General features: G+C 36.4%; 1 pseudogene; it reads right to left on the bottom strand.

Moving 5' to 3' along the window:
* LOC107876364 overlaps window positions 1-17929 on the bottom strand; it is a 60452-nt pseudogene that overhangs the window by 37999 nt on the left and 4524 nt on the right.

Genomic DNA, 17929 nt, shown 5'->3' with positions numbered 1-17929 from the left:
AATAGAAACTAAAATGACCAAAAGGACCCTCCACTAAGGGCGCCCATCAAGTGTAGATTAAGTGTAGTGTTTGGACAGTTATAATGTGCATTTTGGGCCTCTTTTACACTTCAATTGCACACACCAAGGATCAGGTCCAACATGTACTCTCACAAGTCCATACCCGTGATTATTCTCGTATCAGCATTATCACAATCTCATTATATTGAATAGGTACTTGACAAGTTCAAGTATTTGAATTTTAATATTGCCAAGACTCTACTAGACGTGAGCTTTGCACTTCAAGAGAATGAAGGTTAAAGTGACTAGCATTTGGACCATGCAAGAATATTGGAAATGTATATCATGAATTATACGCGACCAGATATAGCATGTGCTATTAGTAAATTAATTCGGTAAATGAGTAATCCCAATCAAACACATTGAATGGCAATGAAAAAAGTTATAGGGTATCTAAATCATACTCAAGACTATGCTTTGCATTTTAACAGGTATCCAACAGTAATTGAAGGATATAGTGATGCAAATTGGATCACCGAATCAAATGAAGTAAAATCATGAGTGAATATGTATTTGCTTAGGTGGATGAGCAGTCTCTTGAAAATCATCAAAATAGACATGCATTGCCCACTCTATAATAAGAATCTAAATTTATTGCGTTAGATAAAATCGATGAAGAAGCTAAATGGATCCAAAATTTCTCAAAAGATATTCCTTATTGGCCCAAATCTTTGGCACCAATATATATACACTATGATAAAGAAACGTCAATAATAAGGGGGTAGGGAGCATAATGTATGACGATAAATTTTGTCACATAAGATGGAGATATAATACCATTAGAGAACTGCTCTTTAATGGAATTATCACGATTGACTATGTGAAATCAAAGAATAATATGTCGGATCCACTTTCAAAAGGCCTATCTAGAGAGGGGGTTGAGAGATCATTGAATGAAATAGGTTTACAACCTAGGAAAAGTAATCATGGCGGTAAATCTACTCAGCAGACTAGAGATCCTAAGATCTAGGTTCAAGGAGATCAAATAAATTTTTGACTAATGGCTCAACATTGTCAATATACTCAATCCATTCTCATGATGGAGACAATATTCAAGAAATAAGCATAAGGTTTATCGTTTGAAACTTTTTAATAGTTTCTAAGTTTAACAGATTTCACCAAAAAGTTTAATCTAAAGGATTAAACATTTAGGATGTGAAGTGAAAGCCTTTTCGAGGACAATGATAGTAAAGGCCTATTCTCTAATATCTCATTAAATCAGGTCGTGTTCATGGATGAAATGAATAAAATCGTGAGGATCAAAAATGATAAAATGGTAGTTGTGTGACTTGTGTTGTCTAGGAGTACATTAAAGGTAGATGGTTCAAAAATATCACATCTACTGATTGACCGAGTACATTCGATGCAAGTTCACAATGGAAAGTTCAAAGAAAAGCCTACTTATCCAGATGCAACTAGTCTTTGCTTGTAGATCACACATTTGTCCGTAAATTTTTTATAAAATAGTCATTCCCCATTCATGTAGGAGATTCTTAAATTTTTGGGAGATGTGAATGGAGAATGAATAACTGTTTTTCTGAAAAGACACCAAGAGAAAGGATGCAATTTAAAGAGGCTTCTTTTCAGTTTGAATGGTTATGAATTTTCAATGGGTTGTGACTTTTTCGAAGAGTTGCACCTTTTCAGAAGAGGGACACCTTTTTGAACCATTACTTTTTTTGTTGGTGTAATATACCACAATAATTAAATTATTACAGTTGAAATAAAATGAACAAAAATGAAGAAAATAAGATAATCTTTTTCTTGGGTGAGGCGCGGATATCTCGCTCTCTTTAAGGAGATTCAAGTCCACTACGACATAATCTACACCGATCCAGCATATATCTCTTTACTTGTCCCCTCCAAGATACAACAACCCATCAACGATGTACAACTCAAACAACTCCGGATTAGTTGAAGAGTCCAAAGCTCCACGATAAGAACATCTTTCTTCAACATGTTAAAAATCTCTTTTATATAGTGAATATAATTAAAGACTTAGAATATTTTATTTGTCTCAACTCTCTTTGAATAATATGATTCCTCTTTTTTGTATAGTAAATATAGTTGAAGACTTAGAGTATTCTTTATCTCGCAACTCTCTTCTTCACTTATCATCTTTTTCTTCCCACTCAGCAAAGAAAGAAACACCGCTATTTATAGATGAAGAATTCTTCAATGTATTGAATAGAATGAATGAGGGGGTAGTAGTATGGGTAGATGAATAGTATTGATGTTACATAAGTTTCATGAAACTAATGGTCATAGAGTTTCAAGAACTAATGATCATTTTTTAGCACAATTTATACCTACTAACACAAAAGGTGTTAGGTTTTTGCCCTAATTTTCTTATCAAATTTAAGTTTTATTTTTCTTAGAAGGAAAATAAAAGTAATACTGTAATTACTTTTAATTTTACTAAAAGAAAAATATAAATGTAATGACCTGAGACTACCCCCTAGTCATTAAACGGTGCTTACGATCTCGAAGGACCATAAGCTAACCCATGAATGATATCTGATGTGAACACTAAACAATAATACTGAAATTAATGCAGAAAATGGGCTGAAATGCCATAAGGTTCAAAACATCTGAAATATAGATAAAATATAACATCTGAATCTGAAATACTTTCTAAAAATCTAGTCTAAAAAGACTCTAATTGAATATGTCTGAAAGTGGAGTTGATGGGACAATCCCCCAACTAACTCCATCTACTAAAATACTACTAAGTTAAAGTACTGAAATAAAAGAATATCCTCGATAGATGAGGACTCACTGCTAAATCTACTGCTGCTGGTTGAATCTGGCTAAGTACAGTTAGAAACCTAAGTATCTGAACCTATGATATAAAATATCATAGCGCAAGAAACAGGTATGCGATCAGTACGTGGGAATGTACTGGTATGCTAAATGAGGTAAGGCTGAATGCATGGGTTTATATGCATGGACAATAACTAACTGAATGACATGCAAGAGCTAGATTAACATACATGGAGGATCTATAACTACTGAGCATACTGTGCATACTGTAACCGAGTATACTGGAACTGAATCTGATAACTGATAACTGAATATACTGATAATTTGAGATCATTGATAATCTAAATTACTGATAACTGAGTGACTGTATCTGACAGTCCTGATTCTGTAGAACTGAACTGAGTTCTATTCTGAAGACTGAGACTAAAACTAAAACTGTCGGAGTTCTCACTTAACAGACATGCCCCTAAGTAAACTGAGTGGGGTCCAACCTATAACCCCAGTCAGAAGGGTGCCATTACCATGCCATAGGTAAAGACAACTATTGTGGTCAAGCCTATCTGATGGGTGACCCTAAATAGGGAGTCAAGCCTAATCTGATGGGTGACTCCTGGGAGGTAGCCAAGCCTTAATCTGACGGGTGACTCCTCACATCCTATGCTGGCTATATAGCTCTATAGTGTGAGACTGCTACTAACGAATTTACCTGCCTGACGGGAGAGGGCATCACCTCTACACTCGCTCGGTTCTAGTTCCTACTCTCAACTGAATGAAATTGACCGAGTATACTGAATTGGACTAGGATGATACTGAGATTACTGAGTTTTCCAAAGTTCTGCGACTGACTGAGTTCTATAACTAACTGAAAGGAGTACATATTGACATGACTGATACTATTTGTAACAGACACTGACTCTAGGTAAACAACTATGTTGTCGGGTATTAAATACCCTCAAGACTCGATAACATGAAAAGTAAAGCAAAGCATAACTTTGAATAACATAACAATGTTCACTTGGTCATAATTCATTCATAGAGACACTTCATCAAACCCTTGTAATGCATTAACTTGTACATAAATGAGGAATACCTGTTAGCATGCTATAATGACATTATTTCATTCTCATAGACAATTTATCAAACACATGGGAAGCATGCTTGGTTCATTAAATCATAAACACTTAGGGTTAACATGGTTACAACAATCAACTTGCAAATTGAATGGTTTATCATGAATTCCATGTAATTTAACACATACTAGGATTAATTCTTGAAACTTGTAATCTAAATCATGAATTAAAACTCAAACAATATCATGAACATAAATTCAATCTAATTCAAACATGAAAATCATAAATCATAAATCTTGTATTTTGAAAAGGGATTCTTGGGCTCCATGGAAGGTAAGGATCTATGAATGAACATCTAACATACCTACATGGAAATCTAATTTCTTGATGTTCTTGAAGACTCTTCGAGGGATTCTTGAGATTGCTTTTGAAACTTGGGAGCTAGGGTTTTCTATCTTTGAGAGAGAATGTCTTAAATTGGGGGAAAAGTGAGTTAATAATGACCTAAATATGTTTTTAGGGATTAAATCCCACATCTGGGCAGAATAAAATCATGGAAAAAGACTGTTTTAACCTCAGGTGCGACTTTAATTTTTTGTGAAATTTTCCTGATCTGGACCCTTGGCTCGAGCGGCACTATCACACCGTGTCACTGGAAAATGATGACTTGAAAATTGCATGGTGGCACGATGCGGTACAATCGCATTGCCACTTTGGTTGTGAACTAGAAGTGCACCGTGACGCGGTGTAATAGTGTTGGTACACTAAAAATTGATAATTGTGAACTGGGTTTATGGCGCGATGCGCCAATATCGTAGAGCAACACAGAAAATTGACAATTGCTATTTTAACACATTCCTTGACGCGCTACTAGCCTGAATGACGATGTTTAACGACTGAAACTTATAATCACCATAACTTCTTACCCGGTTGTAGGATTTAGGAAAAATTTATATCGTTGGAAAGCTAATTCAATTTCCCACACAAAAAAAATTTTAAATCTTGAAAATTTCACATGTATAAGAGTGTATTCATTTTTAAAGGAAGCCTTTGAAATTTTTGGGATGAATTTAAGCTGGGTAAAAGTATGGGGTGTTACACTAAAACTTTTTCATATTTGGCTAAACTCTTTCTAAGATTTGGTACTCTATAAATAGAAGACCCTCCCTTCTCATACAATAACACAGTAACATCCATAATTTAGTCATTTACGAGTCTTGTTTTGGGGGATATTTTCTCACAATAGTTTTATATTTTCTTAATATTAGTTTTTATGTGTAGGCCAGTGGGCCAAATTATATCAATAATATTATGTTTTTAGTTTATATTGTGTCATCTAAATTAACGTCATCTTGTTTTGAAAGTTTTAAGCTTTCGCATGACGCCCTCTTGATTTCGAACCCAACAAGTGGTATTAGAGCCACGGTCCAATGGTCCGATGGTTCAAATTGAGAACATGTTGAGATTAAAGTTACAACTAATTTGACGATAGTGAATATATTTTATCAAAATAAAAGCTACATGTGGAGACAGTTGTCAATCATATTTTTAACAATCCTATTGTTACATATTTGAAAGTAAAGGTCACTTTTAACCCTACAAAGGGTTCAAATATTTTTAACCCAAAAGGGCTCATATATTTTTAACTCAAAAACTCCATTTTTAAGTATATCAAGTAGCAGTGATATATGAAGATCGTGTGAAGAAGGCGGATCAAGAATATTTTTCCAGAAAATCAAGTCAAAAAGGGGAGATTTGTTAGATTTTGCCTTGATTTTCTTACCAAATTTAAGTTTTATTTTTCTTAAAAGAAAAATAAAAGTAATACCATAATTACTTTTAATTTTACTGAAAGAAAAATATAAAATTTTTCCATATTTGACCAACCTCTTTCTAAGATTTGGATCTCTATAAATAGAAGACCCTCCCGTCTCATACAATAACATTGTAGCATCCATGATGTAGTCAGTTACGAGTCTTGTTTAGGGGGATATTTTCTCCCAATAGTTTTATGTTTTCTTTAATATTAGTTTTCATGCGTAGGCTAGTTGGCCAAATTATATCAATAATATTATGTTTTTAGTTTGTATTGTGTCATTTGAATTATCGCCATCTTGTTTTGAAAATTTTAAGCTTCCGTATGACACCTTCTCGACTTTGAACCCAACAAAAAGATAATGTGGTGAGTGACAAGAATAATGAAACCACTTTACCCACTTTATGCCTATTAATTGCCATGCACTTCAATATTTTTATTTTTATAATAAAATGCACCAACACTCTTCATGAAGAAACACCTTGATGACTATAAATACCTTATTTTAGCCTTAGTAAACATATGAAATTTTGAGGAAAAACAATCTCTTTCTTGAATATACTCTAGTGTGATTTGCTATCGTTGAGTGCGTTCGTAGGTCGATAGAATTTGAGGTACCGTTATTCTGTTGAAGTGATTCAATCTAGTCTGAAAAGCCTCTAACTAAACTATCTATATGTGGGGCTGATGGGTCAAACCCCCAACTAACCCTGGCTAACAAAATACTGAATTAACTGTAATACTAAAATAAAAAAAATATCCTCAATAGATGAGGACTCACTACTGAATCTGCTGCTACTAATTGTATTTGGCTATGTGCGGTCAGGAACCTGAGCGTTCGAACCTATGATATGAGACATCATAGTGAAAAAAAAAAGTATGCGATCAGTACGTGGAAATGTACTAGTATGCTAGTAAGGTAAGGCTAAAATATAGGGGTTCATATGCATGAACAGTGACTGACTGAATGATATGAATATAATAAAATAAGAATATATGGATAACTGAAATTGTTGTAAACACTGAGTATGCAATACGGTGCATATCCTTATATACTGTATTTGAGATTTATACTAAAACTTAGTACTGAGTTCTGAGAATTAAGTAACTGATATCTGAGATTACTGATAACTGAATTACTGATAACTGGGTGACTGTTACCTACAGTCCTGACTCTGTAGAACTGAATTAAGTTCTATACTAAAGACTGAAACTGAAACTGTAGGAGGTAATTATCTAACTGATATGCCCCTCTCTGAACTTATTGGGGTCCAACTTGTAACCCTAGTTGGAAAGGTATCAGTACCTTGTACAGACACTAGTTGTATGGATCCACTGAAATATCACCCCGAAGGACTAAGGGTCATCCTCTACTGGTAGGTTCCCTAATGAGAATGGTATTACCCTCAACTGATAAGTAAACACCTTATCAACCCTCAACTGGCAGGTTGATATCTCAACCTACGCTGGCTACGTAGTTATAGAACATAAGGGCTGCTACTAAGGATCACACCCTCTACTGATAGGTAAGCCCATGCTGAATCGTACTCTCAACTGAATGACTCTGATTATTAGACTGAACTGAACTGGACTGAGTTTAATTGAGTTTTGTAACTGACTGAGTACTACTATTCATAACATTACTGAGACTACTCTGTAGCTACTGTAATTCTAGGTAAACAACTAAATTTCGGGTATTAAATATCCCCAGGACTCAATAGCATTTATAGTAAAGCAAGGCATGATCTTACATTCATAACAATAATTGCTTGTTAACAATGCATTCATTTGGACATTTTAACAAACACTTGAGAGGAATGAACTTGTACATGAACCGGGAACACATGAGAACATGTCATAATTGCACTATTCAATTCACATAGGCATTCTAACAAACACTTGGGGAGCATGATTATTTTACATAATAATAAACATATACATAAATATCAAGGCTATAACATTCAACTTGAAATTTCAAGGATTTAACATAAGAATCACATAATTCATCACACGTGCTATCTTAATTTCATGAAACTTATAATTAATCATGGATTATAATTTCATGAAGTTAATCTCAATCTTGTATTTTGAAAAAGAATTCTTGGGCTCCATGGGTAGTAAGGACCCATGGATAAAGGCTCTATGGGTGGTAAGGACCCATGGATGAACATCTTAAATACTTGAGAAATTAACTTCTTAAAGATTCTTGTTGGTACTCTTGAGATTTGACCTTGATTCTTGAAGGCTAGGGTTTTGCTAATTGTAAGAGAGATTGATCTTGATTTGAGGAAAATTGAGTAAATGATGATCTAATTAGGTTATTAGGGGTTAATTAACGTGTTTATACTGATTAAGGACATGAAAAAGGACCAAATTACCCCTGGAAAGATTTAAATTTTTGTCACTGAAAATACCAACTTTGGCTTTCACCGCGACGCGGTGGCATCGCGGTGAGCCACTGGAATTCCGGCTGAAACTTTTTAAAACAGACAATTGCGAAAATAGCCCTTGGTGCGATGCGGTGCCTCACTGGAAAATGACAATTGGGAAATGGAACTATGGCAAGACACGCTGCTATCGCATTGACATGCTGGAAAATGACGATTGGGACCTGGAACTTCACCGCACTGCGGTAATACTTAATTTCACATCTGTTTTACTAAATGTGAAGTAACTTCTCACTCGAACATCAAATTTGGCCAAAATTTATAGCGTTGGAAAGCTGACTGAATTTCCTACACAATGATGGGTCTTAAGCTTGAAAATTCTGAGTATTTTTAAAAGTACATGTATAGGAATTCTCTTTTGCTAAGAACTAAACTGATCTTGAAGAATAAGGTGTATTACAATATCTCCCCCTTGAGAACATTCATCGTCAAATGAGACTGATTTAAGCTAAAAATACTGAGAAACTGAGTTTACCTACTAAACATGTACAAATGAAACATGATTACGTGACTGAACTGATTTATGAATGCATGAATGTCATGAAAATGACATGCAACGGTAAGTGATACTAAGTTTATAACTGTAACTGATCATGGAATTGAGTAAATCTAAGGAATATGGTTACCTCACGATGAGTCTGAGTTTCCAGAGAAAAGGTGAGAATACTTGGTCTGCATATCTACTTTTGCTTCCCAAGTAGCTCCCCCAACGGACTGGTTCTACCTAAGAACCTTGACTAAGGGAACTTTATTGTTCCTCAGTCTATAAATCTGGTGATCAAAGATTTCAACTGGGAACTCTTCAAAATAAATATCATTCAGAATACTTATGCTTTCTAAGGGGACTACAACTGTTGGGTCACTAATAAATTTCTTTTGTAAGGAGACATGGAAAACCGCGTCCACTGAAGCTAAGTATGAAGGAAACTCAAGCTTGTAAGCTACCTTTTTTAAATGGCTGAGAATTTTGAAAAGACCAACATATCAGGGACTGAGCTTCCCCTTCTTGCCGAACCTCTTCACTCCTTTCATGGAAGATATCTTTAGATACATAAAATCACCAATCTCAAACTCGAGATCTTTTATTCTCACATCAACATATGATTTTTATCAGCTCTGAGCTGCCTTAAGTCTCTCCCTAACCAACTAAACCTTCTCTAAGGCATCAAATACTAAGTCAGGCCCTGTCAATGCAGTCTCACCTACCTCAAACCAACCAATAGAAGACCTACATCTTCTCTTATAAAATGCCTCAAACGGGGCTATCTGAATACTGGAATGATGCTGCTATTATACCGAGCTTAATCAAAGGCAACTGGTCATCCCAACTACCTTTAAAATCAACAACTCATGCTCTCAACATATCTTCTAAAGTCTGAATGGTCCTTTCTACTTGACCATCTTTCTAAGGGTGAAAAGATGTACTGAGGTGAACTTGGGTACCAAGACCCTTTTGGAAGGCTTTCTAAAAGTGAGAGGTAAGTTGAGTACCTCTATCTGAGATGATAGATAATGGAACACCGTTCAACCTAATCAAATCTCTGAGATAGAGTTTGGAACAGTCCTCGGCTAAATAAAAAGTATGGACTGGCAAGAAATGTGTTGATTTGTTCATCCTATCTATAATTACCCAAATAGAATCATGTTGACGATGAGTACGAGAAAAACCCATCACGAAGTCCATGTTCAATTCCTCCCGTTTCCAAGTAGGAATACTGAACTCCTGTATGGACCTACTAGGCTTCTAATGCTTAATCTTAACCTACTGACACGTTAAGTACTTAGCTACAAACTCTGCAATATCTCTCTTCATACCACTCCTCCAATAGATCTCCCATAAATTGTGGTACATCTTAGTAGCCCTTGGGTGAATAGAGTATCGCGTACCATACGCTTCTACAAAAATCCGATATCTCAACTCATCAACACACGACACATACAGCCTACCCTGGAAATGCAACACACTATCTCTCCTTTGGGAGAAAACCTCTACCTTCTGATCTCTGACTGACTCTTTTAACTTAACTAGACTAGGATCTCTATCTTGCTTTTCTTTCACTTTGAAAACCAAAGATGATTCCAAACTATTCTAAACCCATACACTACCCTCAGCTGAATCAACTAAATGGACACCTAATCTGGGAAGTGGTACTAATTCTTGACTGTGACTTTGTTCAACTGATAGTATTCTATACACATCCTGAGTGAACCGTCTTACGCACGAATAAGACCAGTGTGCCCTATGGGGAAATGTTGGGTCTGATGAACCCCTTGTATAAAAGGTCCTTTAACTATTATTTTAATTCTCTGGGTTCAGCTAGAGCCATCATGCATGGCAGAATAGAGATAGGTTGAGTATCTGGTAGAAGGTCTATTCCAAAGTTAATTTCCCTTTTGGGAGGAACTCTAGGAAGATCTTTGGGGAATACATCTAAGAATTCATTTACTACTGGAACTAACTCAAGGCTGAGATTCTCTAAACTAGAGTCTCTGACTCAGACAAGATGGTAAATACACCCTTTGGATATCATCTTTCTTTTTCTAAGGTACGAAACAAACTGACCCTTAAGCGCAGTGGTACTACCCCTCCATTCAGGGACTAGTTTATTAGGAAACTGAAAATAAATGACCCTATTTATGCAGTCAACTAAAGCATAGCATAAATGGATCCAATCTATGCCGAGAATGACGTCGAAATCCATTATCTGTAGCTCTACAAAGGTCTGGTGAAGTAACTTTCTGAGATACCATAATCGGACAGTTCCTGTATACATACCGAGATATGATAGACTTACCCACTGAGGTAGAGAATAAGAAAGGCTTTGTTAGGATTTTGGGACTAACTCCAAAGTTGACCGCTATATAAGGAGTTACAAAAGACAGAGAGGCTCTTGGATCTAATAAGGCATAAACATATAAATGGAATATCTATAATGTACCAGTGACCACATCAAGAGAACTTTCCTAATCTTGTCTGGATTAAAGTGTATAAAGCCTATTTGGGTGTTGCCCACTGGTGGCACTGGAAGTGGCACCCTGCAAATTCGGGCGATCGAACTGTGCTGGGGGACGATTGTACTAACCCTGTGAACCTAACTGAGGACAATCTCTGATTCTATAGCCTAGTATGCCACACCAAAATATATATCACTGCCAGCTCTGCAGACACACTGATGGTTTCTGCCACATTTCTGATAAAGAGGATTTGTTCGGGCACTGCTGATACTATCCTGAGACTTAGAGCCTGGTGCCCTATCTTTGTTACCATTTTTGAGCTTAGGTGCTAGAGCACTAAAGATTTCGAGCAAAACTAGGAACTATTACCGTCTTCTGACTTAGGCTGAGTGAAATTGAAGCTAGCTATTCTAGATCTCTTGTTTTCTCTCTCTCTCCTTATTCTTAGCCTCTTCTATCTACTGAGCATAGACCATTAACCTGGATATGTCCATCTCCTTAATTAACATTGCGGTCCTGCACTCCTTGACTATACTCTCTGACACCCCAGATACAAACTTGCTCATCCTGGACTTATTGTCTTCTATTATATGGGGAGCATACCTGGCTAACTGGGAAAACTTGAGGAAATACTCTTTCACACTCATGTTGCCTTGCCTGAGATTGATGAACTCTAACACCTTGACTTCTCTCAACTCTAAGGGAAAGAATCTATCTAGAAAAATAGTAGCAAACTCTTCCCATTCTTGGGCTCTGCATCTGTGCCCCTGTCTACCTTCTACTGCTTAAACCACGTATGAGCTACATCTTGTAGCTGATAAGCAACTAACCCAACACTCTCACTGAAAGTTACTCCCATAATAATTGTGACTTTTGCACCTGATCGAGGAACTCTTGTGGATCCTCTTTAGACTTAGAACATGAAAACAACAGAGGGTTCATTTGAGTAAAGTCCCAAATCTTGGCTGCAACAGTATTGGCCACTGCGTTAGCCTAAACAACAGCTGAGCGTTCATTCTGAGCTGCCACAGAATAGGCTAGAGTAGTGAACGCAACTTTGAATTCTTCATGGGAGACATGCTCATTCAGGGGATCTTCTTGAACGGGCTGAGATGCTGGCTGATTTCCATTCCTTCTCCCGTTAACTTTTATGGGAGGCATGTTCTGTAAACAGAAGGGAAAGATGAATTAGACTGAAATTTTAACTTGAGCTCATGCTCACTTGTATGACATGAATACTGAAAGAAGGGAAACTTTTCATAAAACGTCTTGTAGCCTCTTGTTCATAAGTGAGGCGCGCTACACACCCCTATACAAGACTCTACTTGACGCAGCTTTTAGACTCCTTAGGACTCTGTTGAACCTTAGGCTCTGATATCAAGTTTGTAACACCCCTAGTCTGCACCCCGGATGCTACACGGTGCTTATGACCCCTAAGGAGCCTAAGCTAACCCATGATTGGTACCTATTGTGAGCACTGAATAATAATACTAAAATAATACGAATGTTAGGCTTAAATGCCATAAGGTTCATAATCTGAATACTGATAAATATAGCAACCGATAATAACATCTAAAAACTGAAGACTGTTTGTACTAGTCTAGTCTGAAAAGCCTCTAACGAAACTGTCTGCACGTGGAGCTAATGGGACAAAACCCCCAACTAACCCCGGCTAAAAAAATACTGAATCTACTATATTACTAAATCAAAGAATATCCTCGATAAATAAGGACTCACTATTGAATCTGCTGCTTCTAACTGAATCTGGCTATGCGCGGTCAGGAACCTGAGCGTCCGAACCTATAATATGAGACATCATAGCACAAGAAACAAGTATGCGATTAGTAGGTGGAAATGTACTGGTATGCTACATGAGGTAAGACTGAAATGCAGGGTTTTATATGCATGAACAATAACTGACTGAATGATATAGATATAACTGAATGAGAGAACATGGATAACTAAAACTGTTATAAATACTGAGTGTGCAACACTGTGTATATACATATATTCTGTATCTGAGAGTTATACTAAAACTAAGTACTGAGTTCTGATAACTGAGTAACTGATATCTGAGATTACTGATAATAGAATTACTGATAATTGGGTGACTATTTCTGACTGTCCTCACTTTGTAGAATTGAACTAAGTTCTATACTTAAAACTGAAACTGAAACTGTGAGAAGTAATCATCTAACCGACATGCCCGTCTCTAAACTTTTGGGGTCCAACTTGTAACTCCAGTTGGAAGGGTATCAGTACCGTGCCATGGGTACAGACACTGGCTCTGTAGATCCACTAAAATGTCATCCCGAAGGACTAAGGGTCACCCTTTACTGGCAGGTACCCTAATGAGAACGGTATTACCCTCAACTGGAAGGTAAACACCTTATCAAGCCTCAACTGGCAGGTTGATATCTTAACCTACGCTGGCTAGGTAGTTCTGGAATGCTAGGACTGCTACTAAGGATCACGCCCTCTACTGACAGATGAGCCCCCATCCTTGGGTTCATTCGGTGCTGAATCTTACTCTCAACTGAACTATACTGATTATTAAACTGAACTGAACTGGACTGAGATTCATTAAGCTTTGTAACTAACTGAGTACTACTGTTCATGACATTACTGAGACTACTCTGTAGCTACTGTAATTCTAGTTTAACAACTAGATTTCTGGTATTAAATACCCACAGGACTCAATAGCATTTATAGTAAAGCATGGCATGATCTTAAATGCATAACAATAATTGCTTGTTAATAGAGCATTCATTTGGACATTTTGTCAAACACTTGAGAGGCATGAACTTGTACATGAATCGGGAACACATGATAACATGTCATGATTGCACTATTCAATTCACATAAGCTTTCTAACAAACACTTGGGTAGCATGATTATTTCACATAATAATAAACATATATATAAATAGCATGGCTATAACATTCAACTTGAAATTTCAAGAATTTAACATGAGAATCACATAATTCATCACATATGCTATCTTAATTTCATGAAACTTATAATTAATCATGGATTAAAGATCATATAACGACACACACATGAACACAATTCAACTCAAAAATATGATTCATGAAATCTCAATCTTGTATTTTGAAAAAGGATTCTTGGGCTCTATGGGTGGTAAGGACCTATGGATGAACAACTAACATACCTGAGAAATTAACTTCTTAAAGATTCTTGTTATTGTTCTTGAGACTTGACCTTGATTCTTAAAGGCTAGGGTTTTGCTAATTAGAAGAGAGATTGATCTTGATTTAAGGGAAATTGAGTAAATGATGATCTAATTAGGTTATTAGGGGTTAATTAACTGTTTATACTGATTAATACCGTGGAGAATGACCAGATTACCCCTGGAAAGATTTAAATTTTTGACTCTGAAAATCTCAACTTTGGTTTTCACCGCGATGCGGTGGCATCGTGCTGAGCCATTGGAAGTCCGGCTGAAATTGTTTAAAACGAACAATTGCGAAAATGGCCCTTGGCGCGAAGCAGTGCTATCGCGGTCTCACTGGTAATTGACAATTAGGAAATGGAACTATGGCGCGACGCGCCGTTATCGCGTTGACACGCTGGAAAATGATGATTGGGACCTGAAACTTCACCGCGACGCGGTGATGCTCAATTTCATATACTGTTTTACTAAATGTGTCGTAACTTCTCACCCGGATATCGAATTTGGACGAAATTTATATCGTTGGAAAGCTGACTAATTTTCTTCACAATGATGGGTCTTAAGCTGGAAAATTCTGAGTATTTTTGAAAGTATATATATAAGAATTCTTGTGTACTGAGATCTAAACTGAGCTAGGTGAATACGGGGTCTTACAATTTTATCCTGGAAGGATATATTCCATAATCCCGGGTAATTGAGAGGAATAATTTCCTTAAGGACACACTGTGAATTTGGTGGATTTGAATCTTCTAATCTTCATATTTTTCTAAACGTTTGGTTTTGCTATTTTTCCAGAAAATAGTTTGAACTTCATTTTGTTAATGTTCATAAGTTGGGTTGAATATATTGTTGAAGTTCAAAGTTGTGAATACAGAGTTACACCTTTATTTAATTGTTCATATGATTCGTTTGAACATGTGTTTGAAGTTCTTATCGTAAAATACGCATTTTACTAAATTCGAAAATCAACACAACCAAATGTAGCACACGAAAAGGGTCCACGAGCTCACCAAGAATAAGATATTGGTGTCAACAATACCACAACTGAAGATAGACATCAAAATGATTCAGTTGTTTATACCTGACCATTTCACATATTTACTTGCTCTTCAACTGGATCACTTGCCTAGGAAAAATTATAATTCAAGCAACTTACTGCATTGGATGGAGATGGAGAGCAATGCAAGGCAGCGCCTGCGTTTACAGCATCAACTGATCCAGAAAAGAAAGGTAATCCTGAGACATCTGCCCTTACAAGAGCTAGATTGCTGCAAATTTTCATAGAAAAAGAAGTTCAATATATCTTTCATGAATGACAACTCCTATCAATGAGAATTTCAATGACCTCATATCTTAAATTAGGAAGCAAAATCACTACGAGCTTAAGATACTTTCATCCGTCTTGACGAAATCATGACACTGGTGAAGCATGTTTTCAGAAAAGTCAAGTGAAATCTCTTGAATAGACTCCAGATTTGGAAAATTTCCTGGAAAGCAATCCATTGCCACAGCTAACATCAACAAGAACTCCACCTTCAGCCACTTTAAAGTACTCTTGAGCCATATTAAACTGCATAAACATCAAAAGAGCAACCATGAGCTTAGTGAACTTAGCACATCAAGATGGACTTCAAAATTTCACAAAATAGATGAATTTACAACAGAAAGGGTCTGAGCAGCTCTACGAGGAGAGAAGAGCACCAAAACATAATATTAGCAATTAGGACAGTTGCGACCAAACAAGCAATAAATTTACTCCGCCTGATTGCTTGCCTATTTTTAGTGAGAAGATTCAGAAAAACTTGATTTCCATCGTTACATGAAGACGAGAGAAACTAGATGAATTGTTCACAAAAGCGTTGAAGAAAACTCGAGTTGATTATCTTTGCAACAAGCTGGACATGATCGATATATATACGCCAGCTTGAGGGGAGTGTTAAGGAATTAGTGTAGTCTCATTCTTTGTAATATACATAAATAGAGCAATTAGTTTTTTCCATAATTAGGCTCTATGTACGTGTATATATACTGGTTATTTCATGGAAGAAGACCTCAGATCATTCTTCATACTTTGTCTATTACATGGTATTAGATTCAGGTCCACTTCCGTTTTGATTCTAAGTCCACGCTCCAGTTGGGCTTGGGAATGAAGGGGGTAAGGGGTGTTAGAGTGAGTTGGAGTCGTAGATTGGTTAGGAATGAACTAGCGATTTGCTTATATGGTTTTAGGCAATCCTCCTCACATGAACTAGCTTTTGGGGTTGAGTTAGGTCAGGTGTCATATCTTTACAGAAATAAATCTAATTAGAGAAATAAATAATTTACCTCTTCATTTGGACCAGGAAAACCACCTCTGAAGAATTTTCTTATAAGTGGTTCATAACAAATTGGGCAAGCAAAGAATTCAGCTTCTAAAGCAACCTGAGCTAGTGTTGTCAATTCCTGAATGTAGTAGCTACAACAACGTACCGAGTGTAATTTGATGAAGTGGGGTTTGGGGAGGATAGAGAGGTTGCTTTTGGTACACCCTCAGCTTAAGGAAACACAGTCCAAAGCAGTACGAGAAAAGAAATAGTGGAAGTGAAGAAGCCATGAAAAAATATTTCAGACAACAAGACAAATCATCCTGAACAATATAATTACTCGAAGTACAAGAAACAACAGATAGTAATCAAACTCAAAAGACAAGAAATTACATGGGTACATGATGACTAATATTACGGAAGGACAAGCGAGATGCCGCTCAACGATCTTACTAACCTTTTACCCTAATCCAATTCCTCCATAACCTCCTATATAACGTCATGGGCTCAGTAAGAATCCCACAAAAGTAACAAACGCCAATGCATTCAAAGGTTTGACTTAGTGGCCAACAAAGTGGTTGAAAATCATAATTTCTCAGATTGAGATTCAAATAACAACAAACACACTTAGATGATATCTTTCCATTTGTTCTATCTGTTCTATCCTTGGTGGATAGAGTTATCTTGTAGCTGTCACTAGTGAAAGGTAGCAGCTATACCATAGAAGTAGTCGAGGTGTGGATAGTTGTGTCGGATGCCACTAACAAACTTGTTGCTGATAGGAGGTGTCAAGCATTCTGTGGAATTAGTCAGGTTTGACATTTAAATTATATTTTATTCTATTAGAAATAAAGATTTATGTTAGATATATAATGTTATTTCATCCAATTTGATTATCTCACCTCTCGAGTGGGGGATAAACTAGTACAACGAGATAACTTTGTTTGCGGAACTAAATGATCTAAGGCGTGTTTGGTATGAATGGACAATATTTTATTTGAAAAATGTTTTTTTCTTTTTGGTAAATAAGAGATAGATTATTTATTTCCTAGCGTTTGATAAGTAAGCAAAGGAAAAAAAAATCTAGCAAAGCACTATGAGGGTGGTATGTGATGTGGAGTGAGGTTTCGGGAGTACGAAGGGTGAGGGATGAGATGATCAAGAGGTGAAGTTGGGACAGATGAGCATTGGGTAGGTGGAAAGGAAATAATGAACTTAGAACGTCACTTATTAAAACCTGTTTTCCTCATTTGTAATGAACTCAATTTCTATAAAACATACTTTCAAAATAATTTGACCAACATACCATACACACCCTTAAA

This window comes from Capsicum annuum, chromosome 7, assembly GCF_002878395.1.
Source record: "Capsicum annuum cultivar UCD-10X-F1 chromosome 7, UCD10Xv1.1, whole genome shotgun sequence".
NCBI lineage: Eukaryota > Viridiplantae > Streptophyta > Magnoliopsida > Solanales > Solanaceae > Capsicum > Capsicum annuum.
This window is presented reverse-complemented; position numbering and strand designations above follow the sequence as displayed.